This window comes from Chelonia mydas, chromosome 16 (genome assembly GCF_015237465.2).
Source record: "Chelonia mydas isolate rCheMyd1 chromosome 16, rCheMyd1.pri.v2, whole genome shotgun sequence".
In the NCBI taxonomy this organism is placed as follows: domain Eukaryota; kingdom Metazoa; phylum Chordata; order Testudines; family Cheloniidae; genus Chelonia; species Chelonia mydas.
In genome coordinates, this window is record NC_057857.1 from 16,639,189 (window position 1) to 16,664,931 (window position 25,743).

The window sequence follows — 25,743 nt, forward strand, 5'->3', positions numbered from 1 at the left end:
ACCAGCTGGCAACAGAGAAGCCAAGGTGCCGAGAATTTCAGCACAGGCTCCAGGCATTGGCTTGCTTACACAGGGCCCTGCTCAGAAGAAGGCCACAGCCCAGTTTGTAACAGCCTCCCAAGGGTAATCGTTGGGTTAAACAAAACAAAAAAGCCAGCTGGCTCAGTGTTTCGATCCTGCTGTCCCAATGGAGAGCGATCAGGAGGGAATAAAAGCAGCCCTGTGGGAACTCCACCCAGCGCAGCCTAGCCACTTCATCTCCCATCATTGCGCTGTCCGTCTCCCCGTGCCAGGCTTGCAGGCAGATCAGCAGAAACCTGGGGCTGAAAGCTGCTGACAGATACAGCAGCATTAGCATGGATGTTTGACCGCTCTCCCCAAAGCTGAGAGACCCATCAATGTTCCTGGAGTCCTATCCAGGTTTGAACCCCAACTGGAAGAATCAAGTGCTATGATACCGCTGGAAGTCAAGCACTGTTGGATAACACTTGCCACCAGTTCCTCTGTCATCTTACAGCTGTTGGGTGAAATTCTCAGCTGGTGTAAACTGATGCAGCTCTGTTGGAGACAATGGAACTGTGGTAATTTGACATCAGCAGAGAACCTGTCACCTCCCTCCTGTATCATATATTTATCGAATCTATATCTGTATATATGGAATAAAAATACTTCTGCAAGCTTTACCATAGGTGTTGTTCCACCTGTAACATGACCAAATTCTACTCTGGCTGGCCCCCCCGGCCCGTGTTTGCATGCATACCAGCCAGAACATGAACATCTCTGTCAGCCCACTCGCCCGCAATAACATCGGCGCTGTCATCATTACAAATCTTTAGCAGGCCTCTAGTGCTGTGAGCGCAGGCCAGGGCACAGGCTGAACTATGGAAACTACCCAGAGCAGGCCTGTCCCGAACACCTCCTTCAGAAGTGCTTTAACGCAGCTGGCCTGCAGCAGGTTAACACAAAACCATCCCCCCATCTCCCAGATTACTACAGCACCAGAGGAAAATCAGCCTTATCTGTTAAGGATTTGCGTGGGTTCCAAAGAAAATAAATCGACAGTGTATGTGCAGTCCTGCTGAAGTGGGTAAGTACTGACGGGAGAAAGCAGTATCATATTTTATGCTGGTGCTGAACGGGACTGTGGGAGAGGGTGTAATTTATAGTGCTGCTCTACGCTGGGGCTGCAGGCCTTCTGGCACGATGCTTCTACCAGGTGAGCGCTGGGCCAGCGCCTGACATCCCGCACTGGTGTGAGTGGGCGTCTTACCTGCATACACACTGAGGGGGACATACTCAAAAGCACCAAAGTGACCTGGGAGCCTAAATCCCATATTCAGCTGTGATGTGCCCCCACAGTCTAGTGCCACTGAAAAATCAACGACCCTTCGGGTCTGGCACAGTGGAAGGCTGCGTGTTCAGCCAGGAGCTGTGAGCTCCATTCCCAGCTCCCGAGGCTGCCTTCAGTGCCAGAACGCAGGGCCAAAGGCATCCCTAGTGCAAGTCTAGTGAAATAAAGGGAATTACACCAGGGATGAAATTGGTCTATTGTCTTTAAAGCCTAATGGCAGAAAATGTCCATTGCATGGAGTAAATCGGGGTGCTGCAGCTGTTCCTCATCGCCAGCCCCCTCCAATCTAGCTGGGATGCCCTTCCCCTTCGTTAGCAATATGGGCAGGGCATGAAGGTTGCAACCTCTCGGTGCCTGTCCATGTATCTCCTTGTGGAGTAAGCAGGAGGGTGTGGCAGCCAGTCTGCCTGTCTCCTGGGCTTTTCAGCAGGGGAGTGGCGGTTCCATGACCCAAACCTGGCCAATCTGATGTGGATTGCATGTCACTGGTAATTTCTCCCTCTGGTCCATGCTCACTTTAAAAGCTTTCCCCAGGGTTTTCCCTTTCAAGGGGGGAATGTCCAACTGGAGCAGCAGTTCCTCTGCCCCAGCCCGATGGAACGGCATGGCCAACCCTCTACGCAGCGTGCCCAGGGAATGCAGTGCTCTTTCAGCCTTGGTTAACGTTCAGCAAAATACACAACAGGGGAGAACGCTGACAAGCACCTGCCCCCCCCGACCACATGCCTCTGGGAGTGCCTGTGTTCCACCAGCACTGGACAGGAGGGTCCGTCAGAGGCCCTACTGCCCTGCCCCACTGGCTGCTAGGACGGCTTAGCTCAGATACGCACAGATTCACACAGCTGAGCAGACACGCTGAGCAGTAACAGGGCCAGCCTAGATTTTAAACACACCCATTCAGTCCCAACCCTTCCTGTCTGGGGGGCAGTCCTGCAGCTCCCACTGGCTGAGCTGGCAGAGTGCAGTGGCAAGTTAGGAGAGCACAGACTAACATCTCCCCCACAGGGCCTGGATGCCCACTCCTGCACCTCCCACCTGGAACAGTCCCAGGCCCACCCTCAAGTCTCTAGGGTCTATGTGGATGCAAGGGGAGGAGAATGGGGACAGGAGGAGGTCAGGGCTCCCCATCCAGGCAGTGTGGCTGTATTACAGTCTCCCTGCCAGGGACACCCCCGCCTCAGTGAGCAGACTGGTTGTATTCCATTTTCTCAGGTACACTTTGCATCGCTGGATGTGGCACAGAGCATCGCCTCTGCCCACCTCTGGGCCCTGTCTTCCCAGTCCTCACTCCATCGCCACTGGGGATCCACCAGACCCACAAACAGGCTTTCAGCTCCTTGGGAAAGTGTGGGGAGGGAATTGTTACCATGGGAGTGGCTGATCCCCGCTTGCACACAGGACGGGGGGCGTAGCTCGTGACTTTCCCCCAGCAATGGCCACAGGTCAAACCTCAGGGCCAAGTTTGCCCTTGTTCTCACCCACGTAAACCCGTGTGTGACTCTGGAAGAGATGGCCAGCCCTCTGTGGAGATAGAGGTGGTTAGGGACTATTTAGAAAAGCTGGACGTGCACAAGTCCATGGGGCCGGACGAGTTGCATCCGAGAGTGTTGAAGGAATTGGCGGCTGTGATTGCAGAGCCCTTGGCCATTATCTTTGAAAACTCGTGGCGAACGGGGGAAGTCCCGGATGACTGGAAAAAGGCTAATGTAGTGCCAATCTTTAAAAAAGGGAAGAAGGAGGATCCTGGGAATTACAGGCCAGTCATTACAGCCTCACCTCAGTCCCTGGAAAAATCATGGAGCAGGTCCTCAAAGAATCAATCCTGAAGCACTTACATGAGAGGAAAGTGATCAGGAACAGTCAGCATGGATTCACCAAGGGAAGGTCATGCCTGACTAATCTAATCGCCTTTTATGATGAGATTACTGGTTCTGTGGATGAAGGGAAAGCAGTGGATGTATTGTTTCTTGACTTTAGCAAAGCTTTTGACACGGTCTCCCACAGTATTCTTGTCAGCAAGTTAAGGAAGTATGGGCTGGATGAATGCACTATAAGGTGGGTAGAAAGCTGGCTAGATTGTCGGGCTCAACGGGTAGTGATCAATGGCTCCATGTCTAGTTGGCAGCCGGTGTCAAATGGAGTGCCCCAGGGGTCGGTCCTGGGGCCGGTTTTGTTCAATATCGTCATAAATGATCTGGAGGATGGTGTGGATTGCACTCTCAGCAAATTTGCGGATGATACTAAACTGGGAGGAGTGGTAGATACGCTGGAGGGGAGGGATAGGATACAGAAGGACCTAGACAAATTGGAGGATTGGGCCAAAAGAAATCTGATGAGGTTCAATAAGGATAAGTGCAGGGTCCTGCACTTAGGATGGAAGAATCCAATGCACCGCTACAGACTAGGGACCGAATGGCTAGGCAGCTGTTCTGCGGAAAAGGACCTAGGGGTGACAGTGGACGAGAAGCTGGATATGAGTCAGCAGTGTGCCCTTGTTGCCAAGAAGGCCAATGGCATTTTGGGATGTATAAGTAGGGGCATAGCGAGCAGATCGAGGGACGTGATCGTTCCCCTCTATTCGACACTGGTGAGGCCTCATCTGGAGTACTGTGTCCAGTTTTGGGCCCCACACTACAAGAAGGATGTGGATAAATTGGAGAGAGTCCAGCGAAGGGCAACAAAAATGATTAGGGGTCTAGAGCACATGACTTATGAGGAGAGGCTGAGGGAGCTGGGATTGTTTAGTCTGCAGAAGAGAAGAATGAGGGGGGATTTGATAGCTGCTTTCAACTACCTGAAAGGGGGTTCCAAAGAGGATGGCTCTAGACTGTTCTCAATGGTAGCAGATGACAGAACGAGGAGTAATGGTCTCAAGTTGCAATGGGGGAGGTTTAGATTGGATATTAGGAAAAACTTTTTCACTAAGAGGGTGGTGAAACACTGGAATGCGTTACCTAGGGAGGTGGTAGAATCTCCTTCCTTAGAGGTTTTTAAGGTCAGGCTTGACAAAGCCCTGGCTGGGATGATTTAACTGGGACTTGGTCCTGCTTCGAGCAGGGGGTTGGACTAGATGACCTTCTGGGGTCCCTTCCAACCCTGATATTCTATGATTCTATGATTCTATGATTCTGTAAGTGAAAGGGGGATTTGCCCAGCAGCCTCCCTGCAGCTGGGCATTGGTCTCCTCTAACGTGAGTGTTCAGTGTTTAAACACAATTCCTTTTTAAAGGGTAAATGTCACGTTGCGATTGTTTATTCAGGGTAGAGACTAATTTACAGTCTCTTACCACTGGGCTGCCACACTGCCAAGAGCAGCATAAACACTGCCACGAGCAGACCGGCTCGGAGACAGGGGCCAACGTTTTCTACAGCGGCTCATCATTTTCGGTGCTTCGCTTTCTGGGGTTTGAGGCCCCTTAAAGGTGCCTGATTTTCCCAGGGTGGGTGCTTGGCTGTTCCCGAGACGTGCCATATGTTGGGCCTGCAGAATCGCTAGACCCTTCTGAAAATCTTGGCCATTGGCTGTACTTAAAAACTGGACCCAATTCGGTTCTTGATTCATCGGATGTTTGGGATGGGCAGGGAACACAGAAACATGGTGCCCCAAGGGGGAAAATCTGCAGAGATCCAATTTGGGGATGAGAAAGAGTGAGGGGCAGATCCCAGCAATTTGGTGACATGCCAGAAGATTCTATAGACTCGTTTAATCTCTTGTGCGCATATATATTGATTGCTTCCCTTTCAAGTCTGATGCAGGTTGTGTCACCCAACAGCCTCTCTTCCCACAAGGAGATATGAGAAATAATCATGGGGCTCTGTAAGGACCACAGAGTCCCTAAACTCAGCATACCCTGGGCCTGATTCTTCTCTCACCAATTTCAAGCTGGTCTAACTCCACTGACTTCCTGACTGACACTGGTGGAGGGGGAAGGAGAGTCAGACCCTTGGGGTCATCCTGCCCCAAATAATTGTCTTGCGATGCCCTGCGATGGCCAACTTGCCAGAACATCCTCCCCATCTTACCCCTTCCCTGCCTGCTCACTCCATCGCCCTGCCTGGGAAGCCTGTGCCCTTGTGCTCTCACTGGCTGGGCTTTGCAATGAACACTCTCTCCTGGAAGGAAAGGTAACTGATCAATTGGGGATGGGCACATATCATCCACTCACGAAAGGACATCTATGTCCTGTGGCTGAAGCAAAGGGATCAGGAGTCCCGAGGTCTGGAGACTATTCCATGACTCTGCTGCTGACTCGCTGGGTGACCTCAGGCCAGGTACATCAACTTTCTGGACCTCAGTTTCCCCATCTTTAAAAGGGGGATGAAGTTATCAACCTGCCATTGTAAAGTGCTTTGAGATTCCCCAAATACAAGTAAATTCTAAGTATTTTGATGCTGATGCTGATTCCCTTTCTTTCACCTCTCATTAATTAAACAACCATTCCCTCCCTCATGGAATCAATAACGAAGGATAGCACATGGCCCTGCTTCCCCTATGTCCTGTGCTTTCAAACACAAAGCCACACGCAGCCAGCCACGTATAGAGCGTAGCTAGGAAAATCCCACATGTCAGGATCTTTGGAATTCTTAGGCACCCCTCAGTTATAACTGGGGCCATTTGGAGTTTGCTGTTTTTTTAAGCATATTGTCTGATGAACAGTATAGACCTGGAAGCTTTAAACTCTCCAGTGTGCAAGCGGGGGCGTGGAGGGGGGAAGGGGGAGAACAGAAAAGTGCAGCATACGGAGGCCCACAAGCTGAATAGTTCCTGTCTAGACCGCCTTTACATTTGTTCCTAATTTCACGCTCCACAGGTTCCCAGATTCACATATGTGGTAATGAACAGACTGGTAAAAGGAAGTGCTTTGCCGCTCTGCTGTGGTCTTGGAGAAACTATGCAGAAGCCCTGGTATGAGGAACACAGGCGCTGTGAGGTACCGCTCACAATGTAACTCCATATGGCTCCATCATTATGTATGATTAGGAGCCCTAGAGCTACTGTGGATGCCTGAAGACACTCCCTGTCCAAATTCATTCCCCCACCCAGCGCGTTTTCTTTTATTGCCAAGAGTGAGGAAAGGCCTGCAGCCGAATGTTAACTCCACGTGGCCTGAGGTGGACATTCTCCTTTCTGCTCAGGGGTTCTCTAACGCGTCCTCCCCCCATTCACATCTGCTCCCCTTGCTCTCGGCCTAGGCGACAATCTGTCCTCAATACAGCCACTCTGTCCAGTTTGTCAGGACTCCCCCAGGCACTGTTCCTCTTTGGCAAGCCTGTCTCCACCCAGGGTCGGTGCTCGGTTCTGGCACTGATCAGAGCCTGACGTAAAGGAAAGCCGTGGCCTGGTCCATGGCTGTGAGGTGGGAACAGCTACCAAGAGTGAGTTAAGGGATTGTTTTAGAATAGCAGCTGTGTTAGTCTTTATTCGCAAAAAGAAAAGGAGGACTTGTGGCACCTTAGAGACAAACAAATTTATTTGAGCATAAGCTTTCGTGAGCTACAGGTCACTTCATCGATGCATCCGATGAAGTGAGCTGTAGCTCACGAAAGCTTATGCTCAAATAAATTGGTTAGTCTCTAAGGTGCCACAAGTACTCCTTTTCTTTTTAAGGGATTGTGACACTGTCCAACAGCTGGCATGGAGAGATCCCTGTTTCTGGGCTGTACCTTGGAGCTTCACAGCAGCAGCCGGGATAGAACTTCCCGATCTCTGTTCCAGAAATACAGGCCACAGAGCAAGTGTGCCGTAGGAGAATCTCCTGTAGCTAGTAACTGTAGAGCATCTAATGACACACAGTAACTGCTCTGACTCTGGCCTGGATACATGGATCTGTTTGGTCAATTGCTCATACTGGAGAGAGAGTGGGCTGCCATTCAACCAGAAACCAACTCCAGACAGAGGCCACGTGAGCTCCAGACCCCAGAAGACACCTTCCCTTGTTCCCTCTCGTCCTGGCACATTTTGAGAGTGGCTCCAGTCAAGAGGAAGAAAAGAAACTAATGGATTTGCAAATGGAAGAAAACGTCTTTTCTCTCAATAAACAATGCTCGTCTGCTGAAATCGGGGCAGATGTTGTTTCAGTCTCAGGTGTATAAAACATGCCGGAAAAGCCCGGCCTGCTGAGAGAATATGAGAGAGACAGGTGGGTGAGATCATGTCTTTTATTGGTCCCACTTCTGTTGATGGAAGGTGCCACAGAGCTTCACAAAGCTCTTCAGGCCTGTGGGAGGAAATTAGTGTGTGTCTGAGCTCAATACAAGTTGGGAGAGATTGTTAGGACTGATTTCCTTCTCTGGACCTGAAGAAGAGCTCTGTGAAGCGCGAAAGCTTGTACCTTCCACCAACACAAACGAATCCAATAAAATATTTTACCTCACCCACTCATCTGGTCTGCCTCAGATCCTAGGACCAACACCACTGCAAAGAGAGAAAATAACACCGTTCAAAATGCCATGGATCACACTGTCCCTCTAACCGCAGGGGGTGAGTCCGTGCTGAAAGAACAACACTGTGTCCCACGTATAGCACACTTTTCATCATCAAAGCACTTTGAAAATATTAAATAATCCTCACAAGCTCCAGCAAAGTAGGTAAGGATAAATAGCTCTAGTTTATAGATTGATAGAGTGGGCCAGAGAGGGTACAAATACCTGATTTTCACACACGTCTCCAGTTCTGTGGTGCAGTTTTACACCTGCAAATAATTTAGCCTGCATTTTTTCTCTCACAATGAATTGCAGGCACAAATATTAGAAGGCTGGCATGTTACCTCCTCTGTGTGTGCCTGCATCTCAGCTTGTCAGATGGCTAGCCGCTAATACTTGCATAATATTCAGTGTCGGAACAATTATGCACTAGCAGAAACCGAGGCTGGGTTAAGAACCAGCTGAAAGAATCAGATCGTAAGGTCACAGCAGAGTGAGGACCAGAGTTAGAACTAGAATCCAAGGAGCTTACAGACACTAGAGCAAATTTCCTCCTTATACCCCCACAGACCTGCCTTCTTGCTCAGTCCCCATGAATAACCCAGGAGTAGCAGGAAATTTTCTGAGTCACGATTAACAGAAAACAATTATTTTTAAAAAATGGAACGTCTAAAGCAAAGTCCCAAGACTGCTGAAAAACAACCACCATTACAATGCTAATACACAACATGGCTCTGAACGTCAGCGTGAAAAACACCGAAATTACCTCAGGCACAAAGAAAACAGCATCAGTACAAAAAAAGAGCACAGCGTCAGAGGAGGAAAAAGTCTCCTTGGAACCATTAGGTGCCAAAGGGCTGGAATAAAGACAAAGTCATTTCGAGCCCATTGACGTCAGTGGGAGTTTTGCCATTGACCCCAATGGGCACTGGACCAGGTCCTTCAGTTCTGAACAGGGACTGAATGGGAAAGATGGGGGAGAATTCAGTGTCAAAGGCAGCAAGCAGGGCTTGGGCAAGGGGTGAGTGGGAGAGGCTGGGGCTTTCACAACCACTGTGCTGAGCCAGATGCCAGTTAACGCCATGCTTGTGGACAGCAAGACCCAGGAAGGCAACAGCAGCTACTTAGCCGCCTCCTCCTCTTGGATGTCACTGAAGTAGGTGCCTGGAGTCAAGTTTTGCCATCAGTCTGAGGCAGGCAGTCTGGCTGTGGTCAATGGGGCGGCTCAGGTGTGAGTCTCAGCAGCATCCAGCCAAAAGCAAGGAGTACATTTCACGGCTACTGTTCGTTATTAACACAGATGCTTGGCTTTGTTTGGTGAGCGGGTGGGGTTGCTCCTTCTGCCCAACTGGCTGAGATTCCTCTGTGTTTGGGTGCAAAAAACCAAAAAACGTTCTGTTTCCAATAACTACCTGAACAATGGTATGGAAAATTGCAGAAGGAAAATGAAGCTTTTTTCATTGTTGTCAAAAAAATAATTTTTTTGGGGGGAGGGGAATGCTCCATCTCCCATCCAGCCCTAAGACATATAAAAGCAAACTGGGCTGAGTGTGAAGTACATGGAGACAGGATAAGTGACAGAAAACACCGCTGCACTGGTATGACCTGGCAGGGCTATCAGGTTTCGATGCGGATACAGTCCCCAAAGACTTTTGCTTGGCTAGCCTGTCGCACTGCATGATGGGACAAGTTCTGCTCTGCCCACAAAAGCCAGGCTCCCATTCACTTCAAGGTGGGGTTTGGTTCCTGGAATCTGCCCTGACTTGCAACCCATGCAGCCCCCCCCACCCCCCAATGTTAGACTCAGCGCCTTTATTCTGCACCAGATGAAGCGGGGCCGAAGCCAACATTCAGTTTTAGAAAGTGCAGGATGACGCGTGATGGACTCTCTGAGCCTCCGTAGGAGAAGCCCACCGGCACAGAGCTGTTGGCTGCTGCATGCAGGTATTCGCTGTTGATGGATTCCAGCCGCCTGGAGCGTGGACACCCAACGGGCCAGCCCCAAGCATGACTGACTGACTGGCTGAAAACAAACATCTGAATTTACAGCGCCACAAGAGCTGAACAGCTCCACTGATTTTTGTCCCGAGTCATGACGTGGTGTCTTTCATTACCAGTCCCACGCCCAGCCGGCTGTCCCTCGACAGCGTTCCTGGCTTACGCAGGTGTCTGCATGCAGCTCATTTCCAATGGGCAGTTGAGCTCATTGCTAACACACCAACTCTAGGCCATTCACGATCACCATTGTGCTGGGCTGCTTGGAAGAAGGTTGTGTCTGGTTCATAACTCTTCCCATGAAGGCCCAGCAAGGGAAGATTTACATTTTTTGTTGGGGGGGGGAGGGAGGAGAAGGGGGAGTGGAGAAAGAATTGCAAAAAAGCCTGAAAGAAAAGAAAGAAAACGTGCTCTGCGAACAGTTTGGGAATATCTGAAAAGAGCCCTGCTGCTTAAAACCTGATTGTTCCTGTCTTCATGTTTCTCATCAGTTCTTCCTTTCTGCTTATGTGTCTATTTCTCAAGGGCCTGGTATCCAAGAACCCTCACAGTAGTCTGCAAACTTTAACAGTCTAGCCCTCCGAGAATCCTCCTTGATGTTATCGCTGCTGTCCCAGGTGGGGAAACTGAGGCACATATTGTTTTTGTTTTAAGGCCAACATTTTCAGACATGGCCGCTGTTTTTGGGGTGCCCTAACTGAGACTCCTTGGGCCTGATTTTCAGAAGTGCTCAGAGCCTGCTTGTTATTATTGTAGTTTCAATCCATAAATATAGCTGAGGCGTGCATGCTATGTGGGCTAGGAATGAAAGCAATGCTTAACCATTAGCATGCTGAGCTCTTTTGAAAATCTGGACCTTGAAGAGCTGCAGGGGCTAAGCCCCACTGCAAATCTGGCCGAAAGGTGTAGCAGAACAGATGTGCCCTAAATCACTAGGCACTTCTGAAATTTGGGCTGCCAGTGTCTTGCCCAAGGGTCACACTGTAAGTCTTTGGCAAAGCTAGGAGTTATACCTGTACCTCCTGACTCATAAGCCTGGGCACTAACCACTGGCTTGTGCTGATGGAGACAATTCCATTGCTCAGTTCCCCGAGTGCAGGCATATTTGGCTCAGGGTGGGGTTGTCTGGAAGGAAGGGGGATTTCTACGAACGGTGTAGCCATGTGAGAGATGTAGGCTGAAAAAGGGCCAATTATGTAATTTAGATGCCTAACTTTAAATAACTCCGATGTTATGTAGTCTCCTAATGAATATCCTTATGATCACACCCACAGGTTGTTCTGTGTTACCGATTACTCCAGCTCAGAGCTTATTTTACTTTAAATGTAAAATAACCCACCACCAGCAGCAATAACAACCTACCACACTTACGATGTCGTTTAACCCATAAACAGAGCTGTTATACGGATGCCAGGTGGGCTAGGAGTTGTTATGTAGCTTCAACCCATACACAAGCGGTTGTCTGCATGCCATGTAGGGTAGGAATGAAAGTAAGGCACTAATCAGAGCACTGGGAACAAATAACCAAGCTACTGTATGTGCCAAAATGTATTTTTCGGTACAAAGCGGCATTATGCACAGAAGCTCTGGACTGTGGTGTAACCGTGATATCAGACGTCTGGAACTCAGAATGTCTCGGTCCTCTGCTCCACCGTAGCGGTGGCACCACGAGCTCAGCAGGTGACCTTTATCTCCTGTACTCTGTCTAGCTCTATTGGAAAGAAGTGGAGCTATTTCCTGAGTGCTACCTCGTTATATTGTCCAACATGTTTTTAAATTAAATGAAGTATCTGAATACCCCACTGCCCCAAATCCCCGCCCCTCCCTGAAAGCTCAGAGCCAAATGCTGTAACTTCCACGAAAACCAGACCAACATGACTTCTCCCTAATAACGGGAAGTTGGCTGCCTGCTACGCAAGTCACAGTTCAGACCTGGGATATGAACGTGGCAGGCCAGCATGAATCATGAGTGCTTTTCTAACTGTGAAGGCTGCTTTCAACCAAAGCAGCCCACAGGGCCAGGTCTCCCATCCAGAGTCCTGCTGAGGTGGGGGAAAGAGGCAGCTTTCCAACAGGTAACAGAAAACAGACTGTCACCAAACTGCATGTGAAAGTCAGAAAGGAAAAACAATACCAGCACAAGTGAACTCCACAAGCCTGCAGCTGCTTTGCTAGTTGCCTGGTGGAGAGAGTTCTCACAGCGATGATTTGTTTCTCACCATCGAGAAGTGTTCGCCTGGGAAGAAAGGGCCAGGTCTGTGGTGCTACCAATGCATCTTAGGAGAGCCTGTGGGGGGAGGCCAAAGCTGATTTTAGATCAAACCCATAACACAAGTTAGACCATCTGAAGGGCTGCTCCACCTTACGTCCAGCTAACCACAACCCCAAAGGGAGGGAACAGCCAGATGCCAGGACACCCCAGCCACACCTCGTTATACGGTAGCACTTTCTGGTGGCTGGCCACACCTCCTACATGAGCAGCTGGAATGGGAGGTTGCATAGGAGCCAATCTGGGTAGGTCCCTGCCCCAGGAGGACTCCCTTGGGTAGATGAAATCCTCAAGAGGCCAGCTAAGCTGGCTGCCATGATGTAAGAGGAAGCACAGTGCATCAAGCAATGGATTACCTGGCAATGGCCCTTTCTACCTGAGAAGACTTCAGGCATGAAGAACGCAGGCTTCTGATTTTATCCCCAAATTATTTCCAAAGGTCTTGGATCCACGCTCCTAAATCCACATCAAGATCTGTAAGAATCTGGGGCCTGGAGCCTCTCCCAAAATGTCTAGGAAAAGCCTCCAAGGCACAATACAGAATCCAGCACACAGCCTGGCTGTGTGGTGCCACTTCAAGGTCCTGCAATGCATTGTTGTTCCAGGTGTGAAATCCTTGCCCATAACCTGGGGGGAAAGAGGCGTCATATTTGGCCTTTTTGTTGAGATACCAAGTGGAGGTAATACCCCTGCCCTAGGTTTCTAACTAGCATTGTCCATCAGGCGGTATTTGCTGCACAAAAGGCATTACGGACACAAGTATGCTTGAAGCTGCCACTGGAGGCCATCCCCATCGTGAACAGGTTTCCAAATGGCAGCAAGGCCACTCCTGTACCTCCTGCGCCAAGCACGGCACAGAACACCATGCCCCCTCATTACACAGTCCACATGGTGTGAGGAAGAGGCGGGGTAGAATTTGGCACCTTAATTAACTACAGGCCTGATTTCCAAAGCAACTGAGGACCCATAGTACCCATGAATTTTCGTTGGATTTGTGGGTGTGCAGCATCTCCACACTATGAGACTTTACGTGCCAGATTTTCAAAGGAGCTCAGTATGTTGGCCTCAGGTGTCCCCAGGGCAGCTGCTGGGTGCGGAGCACCTTTGGATGTCTGGCCCCAAATGTGGGTGCCAGGCTGTTGAAAATCTGGCCTTCTATCAGAAGGGGGAATGAACTGGTTACAAACACATCTTTCACAACAGAGTGGGTATTTACTGCACCCCATTATTTAGGCAGCCTTGACACTGCTGTCTTCCCTTCCCTTGTGTGTCTGGCCTTCCTTTTTATAGTGATCATGTGAGGGGAAAATAACTGGGGGGTCAACAACGCCCTCTCTCTAATTTAAAAATGAGTTGCTAAGCTGTGTTATTGGGAAACACCATAACCTAGAATAATTTTAAACCATGTGTTACAGTGCCTTTCCAAGGCTAAAATATTCCTGCTCATCTTGAGGCGTAGGGAGAGTGTTTGGCACACCTTCACTATAGGTAATATCACATCTCCTGCCTGGCAATGTGTGTCCCCCGGCACAGAAAGCACTGAGTGACAAAGATGTTAATGCAGTTTGAGTGCAACCAAAGCTATCTGCCTTTCATGGACACCATACACAGGATGTGCGGCTCTGGACAGCAGCTGCGGCCTCATCTTGACTGGGGAAAAGTCTGAATGTAACTCAGGCGCAGCTCATGGGATCTAGCTAAGCTCATCCAAAACCTGACCACTTTTCCGAGGAGACATGCACCTGTCTAGGCACGAACTTGGCCTTCTAAAATTGGGCTAAAGGCCCTACCTTGTGTCTACCCTGGGGAATGTGGTCGAGTTTATTTTATGTTCGTTAAGTCTCACTTCAACACAGCTGCTTTTCCCAGTCAGGACCAAACTTGAGTGGCTGACATCAAAGCGTGAGCAGTGTGTGAACACTAAAGGCTCACAGCACTAGTGAGCAGGTACTCACACACCTAGGCCTAGCCAAGCCACTGGGACTGCCAGGGTGACTGCAAGGAATTTACCTCCCAGCCCAAACAAAGTCATTCGCACGACCTCCAAGCCCACCATGTTGAGGAGGAAATTGTTATTGTCCAGATGAGGTGGGGGGGGGGAGTAGGCTGCAGAGGGATTAAACGACAATAATACTTAGTCCTGCCTTGAGTGCAGGGGACTGGACTAGATGACCTCTCGAGGTCCCTTCCAGTCCTATGATTCTATGAGGCCCAAGGCCACCTAGCAGATCAAGGTCAGAGCACGGGGAGGTACATGTGGCTGGAACAGGCATGTCTATTGTCCATGCCCCCTGTGGGAAGTGCTCTGGCCAGCCAGTTGATGCCATCAAAAGTCACTGTATAGACACAAGACAGGGTAGAGCCAGAATTCAGAGCTGATTATTAGCAGTAGCAAGCGAACTCCAGCCTGTATTATTCAGTCCACATTCAGCCTGCATTATTCCAAAAGATTCAGGGCCAATATTCCTAAAAATGGCAGGCTGCGGATCTACAATTCCGTGCCACGCGAATAGGCAGCAATCAATGTTTTTAAAGCCCTGCCGGAAGGAAACTGAAACCGACAAGTTTCAAGCTCTCTAGCAGGAATCGTGTCATTTGCAGTTCCTCGCTGGCTCACAAGAGCACGGCTGGTGGCGGACCGGATAGGTGGCTCAGTAGCAACAGCTGTTATTCATGCACTGTTAGAGGAAAGCCAGTTGTTTAATGAACAGGACGGAGAAGACAGAATGGAAGGAATGGATCACTTGATTGGCATTCGCTGATCCAGTCTTGCTCATGCCTACCTGGGCCATCTGGCCACCAGTTGGGGATGCTGATGCCTGGGAGTTTGGAGTGTTGCTAATTAGAGCTTTCCCACCACGCCATGATGTGCCTCTGCGGTTCTGCTGATATCTCAGTCGTAGTGATTGTCTCGTGAGCCTTGGGCTGCCTGCTCAGTTACATTAAGGCACAGCCGCGCACACTGGCCCTCCTATTGCACACAATCGCATGCGGGGGGGGGGCTGCAGAGACAGTTGTGCTCAACAGTAGGGAGACAAGTGGGAGGACTGGGGGTGAGGGGAGGAGGAGGAAGCAGGGGAGGGGGCATATATGGGGGAAGAGGGGAAGCTGTGGCAGCAAATGAATTGCACAGGAAGTCATGTGTGGAGATAGGGGGATGCCAAAGGCGTCTCCCTCCCTACTTTGGCAGCGCGCTGCTCTCTCCAGGCCGCCTGGGGGTGCACACTATGCACATGAGGGGAAGCGGGGGACAGGGTCGTGGCTTTTCTATCTGCAACACCTCACAGAACGAAGCAGGCTGCCCTATCCTAACCCTCTTGTGTACCAGGTCCCCATGCAAGCCAGGGCCCTCATCAGTGACCTTAAAACGCTGGTCTTCTCTGTCCTGGGCACCTCAGCTCTGCATGAGGTGAGCATTTCGAAGGACAGGGTGGTGCCCCAAAGAGACCTGGGGAATGCTTCCCTGCTGTGCTTCAATCTCCGTAAAGGGCGGCACAAAGCTCTGGCTATTCCTGACGGCATCACCACTGACACTGCTCCCCAAAGAAAAGCGTAAATGACAAGCGAATCCTGTTCCTTTCAAACTCCATTAGCCAGCAATGAAGTGCCCAGCCCAGGAGAACCGGGACAGAGCTGGCAGGGAAAGGAAACATTTTCTCCAGCTTCTAAGAGGGGATCAGTGACAAGGAGGGGAAGAAAATGCTTCCTGTGAGTGTGGGGCCATGCTCAACATGCATTCACAGCAACAGCTGTAAAGACTCCTTCAGCTGAGTCTTTACTTTGGAGAGCCGTGCTGAGAACCAGCAACCCTGTAAAGAGCACCAGGGATCAGCCTGGGTCCCGGGGAGAGCAGAATGAGCCTGGGGGCAGGTCTAAGAACCCAGCCCAAAGCACAGCTCCTGGTCTGGGCCGCGGAGCCTGCGTGGGGCCTTGCGGTTCCAGAGCTCCGGTCAGGGTTTGAATGGTTCTTGCCAAGAGCAGCTGTAGTGGAGGTTGGGTTTTTAGCAGTGCTTAGGGGCCTGAGGCATCCAAATTCAATGGGGCTGGGAGTTTTAACTCCTCCAGGCTCTCCTGCTGGTGATGGGAAGAGGCTGATGATTGAGGTACACTGTAGGGGAGGGAGCTGTCGAAGATTCCAACACATGGGTCCGGCAGTGCAGACACCCGCCCAGCATCCCCAGGGCTTCTACGCAGCACAGGCTGCTGATTCAGCCAACTATGGGCAAAACACGGGGCCACGCTGACACCCCCCAAACTCCGTTCATTTGAGAGCCAGGGCAGGGCCTGGGCAGGGTTTCCAGAGTGGCCAGGTTAATAATCTGTAGCTCAGTGGTTCTCTAGCTTTTAATCAGTGGATCACCAGAGCTCCTCAGAACCCCTGCTGCTTCACTGCGGAAGAAAGCAGTTTGAGAATTAAGCAATGGGGCTGCGGGACAGCACCTCTCTTTCAAAGGCATCCACAGAGTGAAAAGCTAAGTCATGGCTCCGCCAAGGCCCCCTTACAAGCAGATTGCCATTGTGCAAATAAAATACCACACTCACTATTAATTTGATTGGAGACGTGAGAACTAAGCAGCAGACCAGGTGACAGGTAAGAGCCTGAGTGCCTGGCATAGGTGTACTGCAAGTTGCATGAAAATCAGAGCCAACTCCCATGGCACAGAGCCTGACACCTGTGGCAGGGCCCCCTTCTAGCTTGGACACCAGGCCAGCAGCTCTGCAACAGCCTGGATGGCAGCAGGAGAACACATGACTCTAGATCAAAGATGGCTATTGGACTTGAAACAGGAATTAATACAGGCCTGTGTTATGCAGGAGGTCAGATTAGAGGATAGAGTGGCCCCTTGCAGCCTTAAAAATTTATGATGTGGTGAAAAAATACTAACCAGGTGATGGACAATCTGGAAGAGGCTTAAACCACCTCCGTATCTGGCATTTTGCTACTACAGCAAAGGATGTATTTGAAAATACCACAGAGAGCATAAAGGGCCAGCAGCAGAAACCTGAGGCCAGCTCCTCAGCTAGATGTGGCTTCATTGACTTCAGGTGAGCTACACGGATTTGTTCCAGCGGAAGATCTGGCCCATTGACTTCAATGGAACTATATGTCAGTTTAAGAACATAAGAATGGCCATACTGGAATTTTTTAAATTTGCCTTCTTGTTTTCGGTCTTTTTCTCTGCAACCATGAGGTACAGAAATGTACTTTTAAAAAATGAATGTTGTGATTCTCACTTGACTCCAGGAGCAAGGGCTTTAGAGAAAAAGCACCAACTATTGAGAGAGTTCTGATAAAATCAGGAGAGTTGGCAACGCTCTGATCTGAACATCGTTGAACTTTGGCAAAGCTTGGAGTTTGGTCCGAATTTCCTGGCTCCAAAAATCGTTAACCGAACACCCCCAAATTTGGGGAAGTTTGGATCCACCTTGGAACTTCTGCAGCTCAGACCTCTTTCTAATTACTGTATGCCCCAGTGCTCATGCATGTGAGGAAGGGAGACGCAGGCCCGCCTTGGTCCGCATGAAAAGAATGAGAGCAGAAAACAGAAGGGAGAAAAGTGCTTTGACAGCGACCTATTGAGGCCAGCCCTGCGTCCTGAACGAACGCCGTCACACCTGGTTTTGGCACCACTGTGCACTCGTACCTCACAGCCCATGCCATGTGCTTGGCAGTTATTTACACTACTGGCTCGCTGAGTGGTGTCCTCCCACCCTGGCTAGAAATGGCTCCTGGATTGGAATGAAAAGGAAATACGAGGTGGCAGCATGTTCCTCCCATGCGAATGCTGAACATCAGGGAGGCGGGGAGGGGCCTTCTCGTGGGGCAGAGCCAAGGCCATTTGTGTTCACTTTAGGGAGCCCACGTGGCTGGCAAATCTGCAGCATCTCCCTGCTACAATAAGGATCCCATCTGGAGCTAGCTGCTGCATTTTCTGAACATGCCTGCCCATATCTGATGCTGCTGCACTTGTGGAGATACGGCAGATACAGGAGCAGAGTAAGGCCTCCTGTGCCTGCCTGCCTGCATTGCCAGCTGCTTGGCAGAGGTGTTCCCCAGGTGCCTTCTGTCAGCGACCAGGACGCAGCTTGTAACTGGAGTGGTTATACACAGCTGGTTGGTGGGAGGCTGACCCCACCACCTTCTTCTCTTACAATGCAGGGAACCAGTCCATGTGGGTATGTGCTGATGGACTGGGGAGAATTTCCAAAGGGACACACTGTTCTTCAGGCCAGGACAAGAATTTAGGCTTGATGAGATCTATTGATCCCACTGTGTATCTGGAAGGAGTCTGCTGGGAGGAGGTCAGGCCGCAGGGAAAAAGAGGCAGGAATGCACTCAGTGGGGTGAAAGGGGGCGAAGGTCTGACAATCTGCAAATGCTAATGGGCAGGAAACAGACGACTCTGGTAGCATAAAGCACCTTGGTCCGCAATCTGCATTCCTTGTGCAGCCAGTTTTGGTTACATAAGGATAATAGGCTCAGGCATTTTACGTGAAACTTGGGGCGGGGGGGTCTGAGGGATGTTTTTTAATTGCAAAGAAGTGCCAATCTTTGCTGAATATCCTGGCATTTGTCAGCTTGCCTTAATGCCCTTAATGTTAGTTAAACAGACTCTTTTGTCACTAATGTATGATTATAAACCAGATATAGCACAGAAATGCATATCTGACAAGCGTCTCATTTCTCCAGCAGCACCAAGCAGCTTTACCGGCTAGTGAAAGCACTTATCCAATTGTTTTATAAATAGCTGCAACTTTGTTCTGAACCAATTCACTTTCCACAGTGCGAGGGGAAGGGCTGCATTGGGCTCGGTGCACAATTCACTTCTTTAATGCATGTGCGGATCTGCAGGTCAGGGACCATGCAGCAATTCCATCTTGTGTGTGGATAGGTGTGGGGCACGGCCTATTCCTCGGGCCAGATGACTCTCATGGGTTAAAGGCACCAACATGCTCTCTATCTGGCAATACATTGCCACTGACCAGGATACCGGCTGCCTCAATTCTTGCATTAAGCAGCGACACACAGAAATCCAAGACCCAGCACCAGGGGCTGGGGGAAGCCCTGGCAGGAATTCAAAAGGCTGCAGAACTGAGACTGAAGACAGTGTGGACAGTGTGATCGCTTCAGAGATGGGGATTAGATTAGCAGCGCAATCTGTGTTACTGCAGGCTCAGTCTCTGGAGTTCCTGGACCTTCAGGTGCCTTTGTGAAGGGCTGTGTTGTTAGGAATGGCTGCCCCCTAGAGCAAGCAGAAATCATGACCAGAATGGGAACACAAATGCCGGCTCTTTCCCCAGTAGAGCAGCGGCTGGCGTGGGCTTCGTGTCACTGCTGCCCTCAGCTAACATGAGTATGTTCAGCAAAGGATTGATTGCACTTACAAATCAGGGCATCAGTTCTAGACAAACTTAATTCTGTGTCTGGTTTAGTCCCCACCAAATTAATAGACAAGTGAAAAGCCTGCTTCTTCCAGGAAACGTCACCGGAGGCTTTGTGCCACTTCTGAACTGCTATCTACCTGCCTAGGTGTTTGCAGTACCCTTAGCACCATGGTCCCTAGCTGATCTCCTCCTCTGCCCCTCTTCTTATTGATCATGAGGGGCACTGTTAACACTGATGCCCAGAGTGGCATAAAGAAACAAGCAGAAATAATGAGAAGCATTTCCTCGGGGTATAACCACAGTCTATCCAATTTGTCTACATGTGGTATGTCAAAGCCAATTATCACTGTTGTATCTGAGGGCGATTACAGACATGAAAGTTGTGATATTACAACAGAAAAACTTCAAAACCAGACTCCAGCAAGAGATTGGAATTCATTTGCAAATTGGATACAATTAACTTAGGCTTGAATAGAGACTGGGAGTGGCTAAGTCATTATGCAAGGTAACCTATTTCCCCTTGTTTTTTCCTACCCCCCCCTACCCCCCTGTTCCTCAGACGTTCTTGTTAAACCCTGGATGTGTGCTGGAAATGGCCCACCTTGATTATCATACACATTGTAAGGAGAGTGATCACTTTAGATAAGTTTCAGAGTAACAGCCGTGTTAGTCTGTATTCGCAAAAAGAAAAGGAGTACTTGTGGCACCTTAGAGACTAACCAATTTATTTGAGCATAAGCTTTCGTGAGCTACAGCTCACTTCATCGGATGCATACTGTGGAAAATACAGAAGATGTTTTTATACACACAAACCATGAAAAAATGGGTGTTTATCACTACAAAAGGTTTTCTCTCCCCCCACCCCACTCTTCTGCTGGTAATAGCTTATCTAAAGTGATCACTCTCCTTACAATGTGTATGATAATCAAGGTGGACCATTTCCAGCACAAATCCAGGTTTTCTCCCCACCCTCCCCAACAAACCCACTCTCCTGTTGGTAATAGCTTATCTAAAGTGAAAAGAAAAGGAGTACTTGTGGCACCTTAGAGACTAACCAATTTATTTGAGCATAAGCTTTCATGAGCTACAGCTCACTTCATCGGATGCATACTGATGCAAATCTCATTTCAGGAAGCATGACGCATCACAACCGATCCTAATGCAGCATTCAGCTTCTTTCCCGGTAGGGTGAAAGAAGAGGGTTTTGTTTAAGTTGCAGCCAGGACAAAATGATCAGGTTTGGGGGTGGCGGGCGGGTTAGAAAGAATGAGCATGCTTTGGTTGCAAATCTCTCTGTGTCATGCTGCATTGCTGTAGTCTGGGCACTTACCGCCGAGACTGACATTGTAATAAGTCCACCTCTCCACGAGGTGGTAGCTAGGTCGATGGAAGCATTCTTCCATCAACCGAGCAGTGTCAATGCCAGGGCTTAGGTTGCCTAAACTACATTGCACAGGGCGTGAACTTTTTCACAGCCCTGAGTGATGTAGTTAAGCCGGCCTAATGGTGTATTGTAGGCCAGTCCTCTCGTCACTAAGTCTTCTTACTTTTACATTGTAAGGCTAGATGAAGCTCCGTCGGATTCTGAGGCTGAGATGCCGTGATGCCATATTTAAGGATGTAAGTGTGTGTATAAAGGAGGTACGGATGAAGAGAGTGATTAACAGAGAGCTGTTCTGCCATCTCTTACAGCAACCATTTTAATAAGACTTCGTTCTTTCATCTGAGGAACTCAAAATATTTTTGAATCATTAGTTACGCCTAACACCACACCCAGAAGTTTAGTGATTTGCCAAAGGTCACTCGAGGAAGTGTCAGAGGTGGGAATAGAACCCTGTGCTTACTGCTCACCCACGTACACTTAGGACTGATTAACAGTAACTATGGGAAGGAGGAGCATGCACAGGACTGGGAATCAGGAGATAGTTATTTTCTCAGCTCTGCCACTGCTTCCCTGCATGGCCCTTGGGCAAGTGACATAGAAAGCCTCCCCTCTGCATTGATTGTGGCCCCTATTAGCTTTAATGGGAGCTGGATCAGAGTTAAAGTTTTCAAAAGAGAAGCCAGTGGGAGTCATGTACCTAAACAACTTTGAGGATTTGGCCCTTAGGGCCTCAGTCTCCTGGGAAGTTAATGGGGCCCTCTAAATCACTCAAGAGCCTTTGAGAAATGCACCCTAATTTCTTAAACCTCTCTGTGCCTTCATTGCCCCCCAGATCAGGAAACAGCACTCTAGTCCTTATCTACCCCACAGGGCTGTTGTGAGAGGTACACCATTTGTGTTTGTACAGTGTGTTGTGATCCTCAGCCCCAAGGTGCTATAAAAGGGCAAAGTATTATAAATTCTCTAATGATTGTGGTGTCTAGATAGTACAGTGCCAAGTGCCTTAGAAATGCAGAGATAGATGAACAGTATTATTTATGATTGGGTTTTGGATGGGCCCCCAGTGGCAGACCAGGTTGCCATTGTGCTAGGTGCTGTACAAAAACAGAACAAAGACAGCCCTTGTTATGCTTGACAGACTATGTAGTTACACAGTAATTTCAGAGCAGAAGCAGGATGCTGGCCCTTCATGTGTGGAATGGTTTAATATCAGCTCTGATATCTCTAGCCTCTATAACTTTACACCTCTCTCAGCTGTTGTTTTTGTCACTTGAAGAGGCCAGGGCAAGCGGAGGGAAGCATTCTCCCCTTTCACCTGTGTTCATCTCACTATGGTGCGAGCTTATCAAAACCCCTGAGAGTTCTGTCTATAACCACCCATTTATTGTCATTAATGCTCCTCATTGTAATGCCCTAATGCCCTATTCGTTTGTGCCAAAATGTAAATAATCCTTACCACCAGCTACAGGTTCTGCCTCAACAGGGAATTCTCTGCTTTACATCCAAATGTGCAAATCTCTGGGCAGCGTGCCCTGATCTGAGCCCTTTGCAGCGCCCGGCAGTCACCACAAAGCTATATCGGCTCCACATTCTTCTCCTGAGCATCCTTCTCAGAGCAGCACCTGCTGAGAGGCTCTGGCCACACACAGCGAATACCTCAATTATGCCAAGCTGCTCTCAGGCCTTCGCAGATTTCCAGTGATAACGAAGCTGCCTGTGGTGAAGGCAAGGGGAGGAACGTGGTTCTGGGGGACCCAGTGATCGTTGGACTCTATAGAAAGGAATGGCTCAGTGAGACTCCTGCAGGGAATGGCAGACGGCAGGGGGAAAGACCTACGCTTCTGAGGGTGTGTACCACAAAAGCAGCTAGAATCAAGGGATAATAAAGAGCTAGCTCCAATCTGAGCAACACAAAGATCCTCACAGCAGCCCGATTCTAATCTCACTCACGCTGGTTTTACCTGCAATGACTTCAAGAGAGTTAACCCACCCCGTATATCAACGCAAGTCAGATCAGAATCAGGCATTCACTCACGGCCGAACAATGTCACAGCGCAGCTCCAGGCACAGTCAGACGGCGTTGTCTCCCTCAGGCCAGGAAAGAGTTGCCCTCTGCCACGGGAGCTCTGTGGTGGCTACGCACAGCCCGAATCCTGCCCGTGTGTGACACCCAAGCCGTGCAGAGGAGCTGTAATGTAACTGAGAATCTGGCCTATAGAATTTAAGAGCGAATCTGATCCTTGCTATAGGTTTTTTTTAAACCCTCCTGTCATAAATATAAAGGGAAGGCTAACCACCTTTAAATCCCTCCTGGCCAGAGGAAAAACCCTTTCACCTGTAAAGGGTTAAGAAGCTAAGATAACCTTGCTGGCACCTGACCAAAATGACCAATGAGGAGACAAGATACTTTCAAAGCTGGAGAGGGGGGAAAACAAAGGGTCCTGTCTGTGTGTGTGTGATGCCTTTTGCCGGGACCAGAGCAGGAATGCAGGTCAGAACTCCTGTAAAGAGTTAGTAAGCAATCTAGTCAGATATGCGTTAGATTCTGTTTTGTTTAAATGGCTGATAAAATAAGTTGTGCGGAATGGAATGTATATTCCTGTTTTTGTGTCTTTTTGTAACTTAAGGTTTTGCCTAGAGGGATTCTCTATGTTTTGAATCTGATTACCCTGTAAGGTTTTTACCAGCCTGATTTTACAGAGGTGATTCTTTTACTTTTTCTTTAATTAAAATTCTTCTTTTAAGAACCTGATTGCTTATTCATTGTTCTTAAGATCCAAGGGTTTGGGTCTGTGTTCACCTATGCAAATTGGTTTGGATTTTTATCAAGCCTTTCCCAGGAAAGGGGGTGCAGGGCTTGGGGGGATATTTTGGGGGGAAGACGTCTCCAAGTGGGCTCTTCCCCTGTTATTTTTGTTAGACGCTTGGTGGTGGCAGCATAAAGGTTCAAGGACAAAAGGTAAAAGTTTGTACCTTGGGGAAGTTTTAACCTAAGCTAGTAAGAATAAGCTTAGGGGGTCTTTCATGCAGGTCCCCCACATCTGTACCCTAGAGTTCAGAGTGGGGAAGGAACCTTGACACCTCCCATAGAGTTTTATTGTCCAGGTATAACGCTCTGTTAAATTCTGCAGGACAGCCCAAAAAACCTACAGAAAATATATCATGCTTCTATTAAATTTTATAGGATTTTTCCATATGGGCTTGAAGAAACAATGTATAAGCCCCACTGTAGGTGTCGCTGTTAGCAGCAGCAACGTTATTGTGTCTTTAGAAGACTCCAGTGGCAGGATATATCCTCCAAATTGTAAGGAAACCCAGAAAACATCGAGAGGCAACTGAGAACCCCCCAGCTTTCCCCTCAAACGATTCCAGAGTTTTAACAAAACGCCTCTTTCCGTAACAGCCACCCTGCTGCCCTCACTTCCCACAAGCGCATCCAGCAGGGGTAACTGAAAAAGTTAACGAAAAAAGCATGAATTCAAGGGACAGTAATGTTCTCTCACCTCAAGTTATTATTATTTTTTAAACCAGGGATCCAGCTGCAGCGGAGCTTTCTGAATTTTCAGCACGCTGAACCCGGCTGCCTTCAAAGCTAAGCAATCCGGGGAATGCCTGCCCCCGTGTATTGCAGAAGGGAATACGCGCTTCGTCCTACGAGGCAGTAACATCATTTAATATGACTAAATCACGCCTAATGCAAAATAATATTTGCACAGCTCGTCAAAGCAATGGTGGTGCTTACTAAGCAGAACTCCAGGCTCAAATGTAAATGCGTTGGGGGATGCCAAACTGAATGCAACAGTGCCACTGGGGAATGGGGGAAGAGTGGGGAAGAGAGAGAAAATGCTGAATCACCTGGAAGGAGCTGTGAGCTATAGAAGGGGAGACCTAGGTGTTGGAATGCCTTTCGACCTCTCCCAGATGGCTGTAAGCTCAGCCTCCATTGTGGAGGAAACGGGGTTAAGATGATGTATGCCCAGGCACTTCAGCACTCCCTAATGGTCCACTAGCAGGAATGGCATTGCAGACATATTGACTGGCAATGGGCAGCCTTCCTGACCGCCATGGGAAACGTAGTGATCATGACTACAGCAGGGGAGAGGGGAGTACACACCGCAAACTATCACTCTTAGAGAAGCAACATGAAAGCCCTAAAGTTCCCCATAACCCCAGCCAGAGGCTGCTTGGTCACCACTGCTTGCGAGTGCCACTGTGGCAAGAGAAAGCCTAATGAGTACAGCCCTTTTTGGGACACAACCAGATGAGAAATGCAGCCATTTGTTTTCAAGGTAACATCCACTGCAAGCCCAACGAGTGACATCTCCATGTGAAGGAAGGCGCACTCAGCCTAAGGGGTTCTAGGGAAAGAGCTTCACAACACTCAGCAGTGCTCCCCTCCAGCTCAGGAATGGCACAGCAGCTCCAAAGGGGTCTGGAGGGTCCTCTGCAGCCAGAAGAATGGTGGCCACAACATGGAGGCCTCAGGGGCAAGGACAGCCCATTGGTTGGGGTATTAGCCTGGGGCTTGGGAAAGCTGCATGCAGTCCCCTGCTTTGCAAGTCACCTAGTCTCTGTACCTCAGTTCCCCATCTGTGAAATGGGAATAATAGGCCTGCCCTACCTCATGGGGGCATTGGGAGGTGCTCAGATACTCCCACATTATGGTACTGGAGAGCGGTACCTTGGACTGACGTGTTGAAACTCTGCCAGGGCAGAGGAAGGTTAAGAGCAGCTTTAACAACAACACTTATTTCTCATCTATCAACATTATCTAACTAACCAACCCTCACAACCCCCACCTCACCATGAGTTGGGCAGGTATCGTTGGGCAACAATCATTTTACAGACTGGAGAACTGAGCCCCAGAGAATGCAAGTTACTTGCCCAAGGCTACAGAGAGTGCAGGAAAGAAAACTCAGATCCACCTAGCTTCCA

At 49.3% G+C, this 25,743-nt stretch overlaps 1 protein-coding gene across 3 annotated transcripts in view; it reads right to left on the bottom strand.

Annotated features, from left to right (window-relative positions):
- FAM163B (family with sequence similarity 163 member B) overlaps window positions 1-25,743 on the bottom strand; it is a 61,852-nt gene that overhangs the window by 11,465 nt on the left and 24,644 nt on the right. The window contains exon 2 of one of the 3 annotated variants that reach the window (XM_043530442.1): window positions 11,904-12,056. The exons of the other annotated variants lie outside the window; for them this stretch is intronic. The gene's annotated coding sequence lies outside the window, so the exon portion shown is untranslated. The remainder of the gene's footprint in view (window positions 1-11,903; window positions 12,057-25,743) is intronic. 3 annotated transcript variants of the gene reach the window in all.